This window comes from Elephas maximus, chromosome 3 (assembly GCF_024166365.1).
Source record: "Elephas maximus indicus isolate mEleMax1 chromosome 3, mEleMax1 primary haplotype, whole genome shotgun sequence".
Lineage (NCBI taxonomy): Eukaryota > Metazoa > Chordata > Mammalia > Proboscidea > Elephantidae > Elephas > Elephas maximus.
In genome coordinates this window covers 191,589,007-191,601,135 of record NC_064821.1, presented here as the reverse complement: position 1 = coordinate 191,601,135, position 12,129 = coordinate 191,589,007, and positions in this window count along the sequence as shown.

Sequence of the window (12,129 nt, the reverse complement as noted above, 5' to 3'; positions counted from 1 at the left end):
TTTTTCTCAAACTTTGATCTAATGGGAGTGAAGTTCTAGAGGGTGTTGGGTCTTTGCTCCTCCAAGCCCATCCCTGGGGATCCAGGGCCAAGACCCAGCTGGCCTGGAGTCTGATTTGGTGGTGGGTCCTGGGTAGGGGCACAGAGCCCCCACCTCCTAGCAGAGCCGCTGTCCCAGGTGCTGAGGCAGGCTGATTTGGGGAGCTCATTCCTTTAGTTCGGTTAAGGCCCTGCCGCCCCTCACCATTCACAGTGTCACTTTCCAAAGCTGTTCTCTCTATTCTTATTGGGACAATGGATTGAGGCCAATCAGGGGCCAGGAGGCAGCCAGCCAGTGAGAGGTGGGGGGAACCAGCCACCCAAGGTCCAGCCTCCACCCACCCCAATCCTAGGAAGAAAGAGGCCCAAACCCTCCGTCTTCCTTCCCTCTAACCCCCAAGGCTGACCACCTGAATGGGAGGGAGGAACCGGGGCCCTGCTCTTTTGCCAAAGGGGCTGACTTTCAAACTCTTTAATTCTAGAGGTCCCCTGTCCTAAACTCCAGCCTCCCCTCAAAAAGAATAGCTTCTGGAAAGAGGAGAGGGGTCCCTGTGAGATATGCTGATGTCTGTGAGAAGGGTGAGGGGTCAGATTAGGGCAGATCACAAGGGCACAAAGCACTCAGGCATCTACCCTGGACTCTCCAGCTGATCTAGCCCCTGACTCAGGCTTTCCCTGAACCTCTTTCCCCTCATTTTTTCCCTCAGCTTCCTGTGTCTGGCTTTGCTCCTGCTTAGCTTAGGCTGATCCCTGCCCCCGCAGTCTCTGCTGCACAACCCCCATCCTCAGTCTTCACCCCAGAGTCCCCAGCCTCCTTTCTGTCTCCGCCGCCTTGCTCATAGGCCTTCAGAATCAGCTCACGCCCCACTGTCTCTCTCAGCTCAGCCTCCTCCCTCCCAGACCAGCAGTCCTTGGTGCCCCATCCCCGAGAACACCATGAGAGGATCTGGCAGCCTCCCCACCGGGCCCTCCTGGCCCAGCCCTGTGGCTGTCTATCCTAGGGCCTCAGTTGCACATTCCCATCTCTTCTCTGAGCAGCCTCCTGAGTCCTGGTCCAGGTAAATGTTCTGCCACTTATTGTGTATCCCTGACTGGCAAATTTACATCTCTGAGCCCACTTCCTCATCTGTAAAACGGGGCGGGGGTGGATGCATGACAGGAACAGCATCCCTTCAGAGACTCTGAGAGGATTAAGTGAAGTAAGTCTTGTCTTAGAGTACGGCACACGTGGGCACGTTGTGATGTTTTCTGTGCCCTCTTCCCTCTCTGGTTTTCCCCATCGCTCTCAGAACTGCCCACTCTCCAATACCCACAAGAAGATGACTCATCATCTCAGAATCCATGCCCCAGCTTGGCCCACAGGATGAAAGAGAATGACTGATACTGAAGACCTGAGTTCAAGTCCTGGCTCTGCCACCAGCCAGCCATCCTGCCTTGGGCTAGTGTCCTTCGCCTCTGAGATCCCCTCACCTGTGCAATGGGAAGACAGTCAGGTTCTGTCTCTCAGAGTTGTGCCAATCAAAATGCTTTGCACTTTAAGGGCCACTAACTACTTCTTCTCCTCCTCCTCCCCCCTCCTCCTCCTCCTTTTTTTTTTTAAATGAGTTTTTAAATTTTTACATTTAAACAATAACTTCCCATTCTCCCTAGCCCTTGGGTAATCACTACTTTTGTTTCTATGTGTTTGGCTGTTCTGAATATTTCACATAAAGGGGATCATATAATATTTGTCCTTTTGTGTCTGACTTATTTCACTAAGTGGAGTCCCTGGGTGGTGCAAATGGTTAAGCACTGGGCTGCTAACAACCAAGTTGGTGGTTTGAGCACACCCAGAGGCCCCTGGAAGAAAAGCCTGGCCATCTGCTTTTGAAAGGCCACAGCCATGAAAACCCTATGGAGCGCAGTTCTACTCTGCAACACATGGGGTCACCATGGGCAGAAATCAACTCAACAGCAACTAGTTTATTTCACCTCCTATAATGTTTTCGAGGTGTATTACCTATGGAGTAGCATGTATCAGAGCTGCATTTCTCTTTATGACTGAATACTATTCTGTTGTATGTATATATATTAAAAAAAAAAACCAAACCCACTGCGGTAGAGTCGATTCCAATTCGTAGCGACCGTACAGGACAGAGTAGAACTGCCCCATAGGGTTTCCAAGGAGCGCCTGGCAGATTTGAACTGCCGACCCTTTGGTTAGCAGCCGTAGCACGTAACCACTACGCCACCAGGGTGTCCTTTGTGTATATACCACGTTTTAATTATCCATTTATCTGTGGATGGACACTTGGCTATTGTTAATAATATTGCAGTGAACATTGCTGTACAAGTATTCATTTGAGTCCCTGCTTTCAATTCTTTTGTATGTACAGTAGTCCCCCTCTCCATTTGCGGTTTCATTTTCCGGGTTTCCATTACCCGCAGTCATGTGTGGTCTGAAAATGTTAAATGAGTAGCTGATGAAATCTCTCGCCTTCCTGCTCCATCCCACCCATGGACCACATTCACATAACTTTTATTGCAGTATACTGTTATAATTGTTATATTTTATTATTAATTATTGTTATTAATCTCTTACTGTGCCTAACTTATAAATTAAACATTATCACAGGTATGTATGTATAGGTCAAAACATAGTATATATAGGGTTCACTACCATCAGTTGTTTCAGGCATACACACGGAAGGGGGCCTTGGAACTTACCCTTCCCCAATAAGGGGGGACTTACTCTATACCTAGGAGTGGAATTACTGGGTTTAACTTTTTGAAGAACTACCAAAATGTTTTCCATAACTGCTGTACATTTTACATTCCCACCAGCCAAGGACAAAGGTGCCAATTTCTCCACGTCCTTGCCAACAATTGTTATTTCCTGTATTTTTGTTGATAATAGCCTCATTGTAGCTTTGATTTGCATTTCCATAATGATTAATGGATTAATCAGTTAAACAGGAGAGATCAGTCCCTTGGTAAAGTGGAAGGTCAGTGGAAAAGAAGAAGACAGTCAATAAGATGAATTGACACAGTGGCTGCAACAATGGGCTCAAGCATAACAATGATTGTGAGGGTGGTGCAGGACCGGGCAGCTTTTTGTTCTGTGGTACAGAGGGTCATTATGAGTTGGAACAGACTCAACAGCACTTAACAACAACAATGATTAATGGGAGTCCCTGGGAGGTACAAATGGTTAACCCTCAGCTACTAACCAAAAGATCAGAGGTTTGAGTCCACCCAGAGATGCCTTGGGAGGAAGGCCTGGTGATCTACTTCCAAAAAAATTATCACCAAAGCCATGGTATTTTCAGTCACCTCACAGGCATACGAAAGCTGGACAATGAATAAGAAAGACCAAAGAGGACTGACGCATTTGAATTGTGGTGTTGTCAAAGGATATTGAATAGACTACGGACTGTCAGAAAAAAGAGCAAATATGTCTTGGAAGAATTACAGCCAGATTGCTCCTTAGAAGTGAGAATGGTGAGACTTCATCTCTCTTACTTTGGACACATTATCAGGAGGGTCCAATCCCTGATGAAGGTCATCATGTTTGGTAAAGTAGAGGGTCAGGGAAAAAGAGGAAGACCCTCAACAAGATGGACTGACACAGTGACTGCAACAATGGGCTCAAAGAGAAATGATTGTGAGCATGGCATAGGACTGGACAACATTTCGTTTGTTATACCTAAGTTCACTGTGAGTCGGAATTGACCCAACGACACCTAACAACAATAACAACTACCTGTATTAGTTTCCTATTGCTGCTGTATTGAATTACTGAAAATTTAAACAACATAAATTCATTATCCTACAGCTCTGCAGGTCAGAAGTTCCAAGTGGGTCTCACTGGGTTTAAATCAAGATGTCAGCAGGGCTGCATCCTTTCTGGAGGCTCTAGGAGAGTGTCATGGATTGAACTGTGTCCCCCAAAATATGTGTCAACTTGAACTTGCACACAAGCAATTGATGGTCCGTTCTGCAGTCAGCTCCTGGATTTGTCTGGACTGATAATACTGAGTTTCTTCATTGTCTCTTTCCACAGATGTGGTCTATTTGATTCCTATATAATCCGTCCTGTGAGGGCCATGTGTATAGCCGTTGTTTGTATTGTTGGAAAAAAGTATTTCTGATGAATAAATCATTGGTTTTGCAGAATTCCATCATTCGATCTCCAGCATCATTCCTATTAAACCGGTCATATTTTCCAACTATTGATCCCTCTTTTTTGTTGCATTCCAATCACCAGTAACTATCAATGCATCTTGATTGCACACTTGATCAATTTCAGACTGCAACGGTTCATAAAAATCTTCAATTTTTTCATCTCTGGCATTCTTGGGTGGTGTGTAGATTTGGATAATAGTTGTACTAACTGGTTTCCTTGTAGGCGTGTGGATATTATCCTATCACTGACAGCATTGTACTTCAGGATAAATCTTGAAATGTTCTTTTTGAAGATGAATGCAGTGCTGTGTCTCTTCAATTTGTTGTTCTCAGTGTAGTAAACCATATGATTGTCAGGTTCAAAATGGCCAATACCAATCCATTTCAGCTCACTAAAGCCTAGGATATCAATTTCTAAGCATTCGGTTTCATTTTTGACAATTTCCAATTTTCCTTGATTTATATTTCATACATTCCATGTTTTTATTATTAATGGATGTTTACAGCTGTTGCTTCCCATTTTGAGTTATGCTACAACAGCATATAAAGGTCCAGAAGGCTTTATTTACTCCTTCCATGTCATAAAGGTCTACTCTACTCTGAGGAGTCAACTCTTCCCCAGTGGTATTTTGAGTGCCTTCCAACCTGAGGGGCTCATCAGACAATGTTCTGTTGCTATCTATAAAGTTTTCATTGGCTAATTTTGGAAGCAGATTGCCAGGTCTTTTTTCTAGTCTGTATTAGTCTGGAAGCTCCACCGAAACCTGTCCACCATAGGTAACCCAACTGGTATCTGAGATACCAGTGGCATAGCTCCCAGGATCACAACAACGTGCATGCCATCACAGTATGAAAAACTGACAGACTAGTGGTGGTAGCTCCGCTGAAACTTGTTCAGCGTTGTAGCAACACACGAGCCTCCATTGACAGATGGGTGGTAGCTGTGCTTGAGGTGCGTTGGCTAAGAATTGAACCTGGGTCTCCCACACGGAAGGCAAGAATTCTACCACTGAGCTTCAATTCTTTATTGTTGTTCTTGTCAGATTCCAGCTCAGAGCGACCCCATGTGACAGAGTAGAACTGCCTCATAGGGTTTCTTGATTGTAATCTTTACAGGAGCAGATCGCCGGGTCTTTCCCCCACAGAGCAGCTTGGATGGGTTCATTCAAACTGTCAGCCTTTCAGTTAGCAGCCAAGCACTTAACTGAATTATCTCATTAATGGTTACAAAATGATGATTTTCCAATTCTATAATTCCTTTCTCGTTTATTAACTGGAATTCTTCTGTAAAAATGAAGTTTTCCTCATCAACTAGGACTATTTGGTAACCCTGAAATACAGTTCATACAGGAAAGGAGGAAAAAATGCTTAATTCTTTCCTTGGGTTGGAAACCCTCATGGAGTAGTGGTTAAGAGTTTGGCTGCTAACCAAAAGGTCAGCAGTTCAAATCCACCAGGTGCTTTTTGGAAAACCTATGGGGCAGTTCTACATTGTCCTATAGGGTCACTAGGAGTCAGAATCAACTCGATGGCAATGAGCTTTTTTCCTTTAATTGCCATTTTTCAGAGGAGGGAGTTAGTGCTCTAATTCCTTCTATTGTATCCAGTGTGTTTCTCTCCCTTTCTCTCTTTCTCTTTAGTATCACTCTGAACTGTTATTATTATTTTTACATTCAATGTTTCAAGTGCATTCATCAATCCTTTTTACATTCAAATTATCCTATTTTAGGCCCCTGGGATCGCTGCATCATTTTGCTCTTACGTGCTCCCCACCCCCGCCCCCCATTCTTTGCCCTATGGCACAAGATGCCCTGGGCTTATCCTGAATATTTCCTGTCCCAGACCTAGAATCAACACTTCCTCCAAGGAGCTGGGTGCCAGGCCAGGAGAGTGCATTGGTGTTGAATTGTCATTGCTTCTAGGTCTTTTTAGTGACACTATAGGCTTTTTACTTATTTTATACTTTTATCTTTTTGCCCTTGTTTTAAAAATACTTTTATCTTTTTTTCCCTTGTTTTGACAATAAAAAAAAAAATCTATTTGCCATCTGGTGGATTCCGACTCATGGCGACCCCATGTGTTGCAGAGTAGGACTGCACTCCATAGGGATTTCAAAGCTGTGACCTTCTGAAAGCAGATCACCAGGCCTTTCTTCTCAGGTGCATCTGGGTGGTTTTGAACTGCCAACCTTTCAGTTAGTAGTTGAGCCATTTCACCACCAGGGACTCTGCTGACTCCTAATATATGCGCTATTCTACAATATGCCATAAAATAGTTTCAAGTGATAATACTACCAAATGAAATGTAAGATTTCTTTTCATCTTTTTTGTCCTTAGAGAAAAACCAACCTTGCAAGATTCTCCCCATAGAAAAAACAGATAAATTATACTTCATCAAAATCTAAAACCTTTGTGCTTCAAAGGACACTATCAAGAAACCAAAAAGACAACCCAAAGATAGGGAAAAATATTTGCAAATCATATGTAAGAGACTTGTATCCTGAATATATAAAAAACTCTTAAAACCCAACAATAAGAAGAAAAATTAACCCTATTCAAAAATGAGCAAAGGATTTGGACAGACATTTTTCCAAAGAGGATCTAAAAAGGACCAGTAAGTGCATGAAAAGATACTCAACATCATTAGCCATCAGGAAAATGCAAATCAAAACCACGAGATACCACTTTACAACCACTAGGATGGCTAGAATAAAAAAGGCCAGACCGTAACACGTGTTACCATGCGGAAATGAGAACCTTCACACAGCACAAGGTAGAGTTAGCGTGTTGTTGTTGTTAGTTGCCATTGAGTCGATTTTGACTCATGGTGACCCATGAGCGTCAGAGTAGAACTGTGCTCTGTAGGGTTTCAGGCAGCCCCTGGGTGGGTCGAACCGCTAACCTTTCGGTTAGTAGTCAAGCACTTAACCCTTTGTGCCACCCGGAGACTTTTAGAGTTACCTTATGATGCAGTGATTCCACTCCTAAAACTCCTAGATACAGCGAAACCTGTGAGAGCTAGAACTGGATGGGACTGCCTTGTTTTTCCAGGTCTCAGTTCTCCGCCTTTGACAGGGTGCAGTGTTATCACTTTTCTATTGCTAGTTTTAGGAAAGTATTTGGGTTTTCCTTCTCTGACAGGTTTCTGCTTTACACAGATTCCAGCTTTAGCAGGCTTTACTGTATATAACAACCCACTGCTATCGAGTCGATTCTAACTCATAACAACCCTATAGGACAGAGTAGAACTGCCCCATAGGGTTTCCAAGACTGTAAATCTTTACGGAAGCAGACTGCTACATCCTTCTCCCACGGCTGGTGGGACCTTCAAACTTTTGGTTAGCCGCCAAATGTTTTAACCACTGTGCCACTGCGTGTAACCAAGAGAAATGAAAACACAGGTCCACACAAAAACTTGTACCCAAATGTTCACAGCAGCATTACTCAAAATAACCAAAAAGAGGAAGGAGCCCATAAATGCCCATCACCAGATGAATGGATAAACAAAAAGTAGTATACAATGGAGTATTATTCAACTATGAAAAGGAATGAAGAACTGATACATGCTACAGCATGGATGAACCTTGAAAACAATGCTAAGTGAAGGAAGCCAGGCCCAAAAGGCCACGTGTTATAAGATTCTATTTGTACGAGCCAGATAAGTAAATCCATAGATAAAGGAAGTAGACTAGTGGTTGCCTGAGGGAGAGAAGGGAGAGGGGAGAGAAAGGCTTGGCAACTTGAAAATCAGCCAACAAAAATCCTATGGGTCACAACAGTCGGATCAGCAAGCCATAGTAGGAATGGCACAGGACGGGGAAGTGTTTGGTTCTGGTCGCCATGAGCCCGGTCGACTCCACTGCAGCTAACAACAGGGAGGAGGGGTAGCGTTGGGGAAAAGGAGGGGTGCCTGCTAATGGCTAAGACCTGGCGATCTGCTTCCATGAAGATTACAGCCTGGCAAAGCCTCTGGGCAGTTCTAGTCTATCTTCTAAGCTCGCTATGAGTCTGAATCACTGACCCCACGGTTGCACAACTTTGTGAAGATACAAACACACTCAACTTTACACTTTAAAGGGGTGAATTTAGTGATACATGAATTATATCTCAATCAAAAAAAATTTGCCCCACGCAGTTTGCCCCCTAAAGGTTCAAGAAGTAGAGATACTCCAGCCCTGCGCCTCCATGCGTTTATTTTTCACATAAAGCTCCAGCTTGCGTGGGCGGCGCCCAAGGGCGCAGGCGTCTCTCCTGTGTCAGAAGGGGCGGAGGAACTCGCTCCGCCCATGCAGGATGACCCCTCCCCCTCCCGGGTACAGCCCCGCCTTCTCCCCCTAGGGAACGTGGGCGGGACCGCTGGGTAGCCAGCCAATCGGCGCTTGTGCCATGAGGCGCGGTTTGCGCAGGCGCGCGTCGCAGCCCCGCTTTAGCCCGCAGGGCGGACGACTGTTGGGTGCTGTGGAGGCAGCTGCGCCTCCCGCCCGTTGCGGCCGTTCTTTGCGCGGCTTTCTCGGAGCTCTTGAAGCTGGGAACTTTGTTTTTTTTTGCGGAGCACAGCAGGAAATAGTCACCAAGCGTCGCTTGAGGGGGCCTCCGGGACCGTCCGTGTCGAGCCAGGTCCCCACTCCGTGGGGCCCAACGCGGCGCACCCGAGCGTCTCTGGCGGGGTGGGCTTCCTTCGTCTGTGGCTTGTAAAACTGCAGCCAAACGGGAAAGAGGGCCGAGGGATGGTCAAGGCCTTAGAGCAGGCAGGGGTCGGCAAACTTACTGTCAAGGGCCACATGGTAAATATTTTACGCTTCGCAGGCCATACGGTCTCTGTGGTGACTACTCAACTCTACGTAGCACAAAAGCAACCACTGACAATGTATGAACGAATGAGCGTGACTGTGTTCCAATAAAACTTTATGGACAGTGAATTTCTAACGTTCGCGCGATCTTTGCGTCACAAAATATATTTCTTTTGATTTTTTTCTAACCCTTTAAAAATATAAAAACCGTTTTTGGCTGACTGGCTGTACAAAAACAAATGACAAAGCTTGCCCACCCCTGCCTTCGACGCGGATTTCGGATGGGGTGCCCTTTACCTTTTTATTTGTCAAGGTCACGTGCCCTCAAGTACCCGAGGAAAGTTCACAGTCACAAGAGTGAGAACACTGTCGGGATTTGAGGACTGGGTGAGAGAGGTTCTCCCGTCCGCCCCACTCCGGTTTTCGAAAGTGGTTGTCCAGCCTCCTGTGAAAGAGAATGGCCCTGCTCCCCTGTGCTGGTGTTGGCTGTAACAGAAATACAAGTGGGTGGCTTTAAAGAAATTAATTTTCTCACAGTTCAGGAGGCTAGAAGTCCAAGTCATCATTGGCTCTAGGGGCGGGTCCTTCCCTGTTTGCTCCAACTTTTAGTAACTACTGGCAATCCTTGGCATTCCTGAGCCTGTAGATTCTCACCTGCCTCAGTCTTCACATGGCATCTCTCCCTGTGTGTCTCAGTGTCTATTCTGCCCTCTTTATAAGACGCTACTTAGAAGTGATTAGATTTAGGATTCACCCTACTCTGGTATGACCTCATTAACATAACAAAAGAAACCCCTTATTTTCAAACAGGGTCATATTTACTGGCACAGGAGTTAGGATAATTCAATCTATAATATCACCTGAGGACCAACAATTGTTTCATCTTTGCAAGTTACTTCATAATGCCATGTATTTTATTTCAATGTATTGTGGGAAAACCTAATTCTTTTGGATCAAAAGTCTGCCTTCTTGCGGTTTGCAATTTCCACCACTAGTTATAGCCTCTGTGATGAAGGTGATTCAAAGAGCCGAGCCACTGTCTGAACATAGGACTCGAGGACAGAATGCCAGGCATAGATTCCCACCCGGCCTCTTACAACAGAACCTGCCCCTTTTCCTCCCAGCTGACGTTGCCAAAGCATATTTGTGAGTCTGCAGAGTGAGGAGTCAGGACAGGATTTGGACCAGTCTGTTCAGTAGAAATATGATGGGAGCTACACATGTAATTCTAAATTTTCTAGATGCCACAATTTAAAAAGTAAAAAAGAAACAATTGAAATTAATTCTGATGTATTTGATTTCACCCAATACATCCTAAACAGTGTTTCAACATGGAAGCAATATAAAACAATTATTTTAAAAATAATTAATTTTTTGTTGGTGTTAAAAATATACACAGCAAAACCTACACCAATTCAATGATTTCTACAGGTATAATTCAGTGACATGGATTAGATTCTTCAAGTTGTGCAACCTTTCTCACCCTCCTTTTCTGAATTGTTCCTCCACCATTAACATAAACTCACTGCCCCCTAAGCTTCCTTTCTAACCTTGCAAGTTGCTGTTGTCAACTTGTTTCCATATAGCGCTTTAAAACCACACAATGCTCAAGGCAGGCGTTCTTTACTAATTAAGCTAAGATGTTGTTTGGTTTAAAGAAGACTTCAGGGGATATTTGTGGTTTAAGGTTTAAAGATTATCGTTGTTGTGTGCTGTGGAGTTGATTCTGACTCACAATGACGCTATCGGGTAGGGTAGAGCTGTCCCACAGGGTTTCTTAGGCCCTGGTTTTGGGTCAGTCTTTATAGGAGCAGATCTCTGGGTCTTTCTGCCTAGGAGCTGCTGATGGGCTCGAACCACCCAGCTTTTGGTTAACAGCAGAGCACTTAACCATTGTACCACCAGGGTTCCTGATTTAAAGATTATCTCAGGGCAATAGGTTTAGGAGGGTTCCTCCAGCAATTTAAAACAGTTATTAATGAGAAGGTTTTTTTTGTTTTTTTTTGTACTAACTCTTTGTTACCCGATTGGGGTCCTTGCTCTGGAGCAGTCGAGCCAAAGAAACATACTCCAAGTCAGAAAGAGAGAGAAAGTTTATTAGGAGGTGACACCAATGGAGGGGTCCCGACAGCAAAGCAGGCTGTCCTTTATGGAGTCCCACCAAAGGCAATTTTTACATCAGAGCTTGTTTGTCATTTTGGCAAAGATTACCTAATGCTTTTAAGCACATAGCCTACAGATGGTCATATACATCACAAAACAACTACAAGAAACTTTTTATTAAACTAAAGATATGTGTGTCGAACATCTGGACTCTATAAGTTTGTAACAGGCTGAAAAAAAAACTTACATAAGAATCTCTCAGCTGGTGGAACTGGCCTGCCAAGTCCACTCTAAGGAGCAAGAAAGTTGCAGACCAAAACCGCCAGGCAGCCTTTCTAGCTGCCATCTTGCAGGCTGAAGGCCATTTCTCAAGAGAACAAAGAGGAGAGAGACCAAGGCATAGGAGCCGAGAGGACTCGCATCCCTTTGGAAAGAGACCAGTGCTGCTGGTGCAACAAAAAAAATGTTTACAGGTTACTTAGTATATCATTATGGTGATAGTTACATCAAGCTCTCAATTACCCATTTTGAAAAGGTGAAAACAGGTTGCAAGGTATTAGGGTCACATCTTTGAAGCCTGGTGTGTATTTTACACTTAACGGCACATCTTGGTTCAGACTAGCCACAGATTTAGACCAAATGAAGCAGGGGCTGTAGGGAAGAGAACTGGGTGTGTGATTCCACAAGGGAGGAGAAGGCCGCTCAGCTCACAGTCTGGGAAGGCTGAAGAGTTGAGGTCTGTCAGGAAAGCTGCAGGAGGCGCACCCCTGCTGGCTGCTGATGCGCCCCCACCCCCAAGCATGCCCCGCTGCCAGCTGCTGGTGCACCTTCCTCCCACCCCCCAGCCATGCCCTAACTATGGTGCTCTGCTCCGGGCAGGCTAGCGGTGAGCAGATTGCTCAGGTATTGCTCAGTGCATGAAGATGTCACCTGCACCTGAGCGGTGAGCCAGAACTAGTCTGTAAATGATGCTGCACTGGGTGGGGGAAGGTGTAAGTTTGGGAACAGGAGGGTTAGCAATGGGAACCCAAAGTT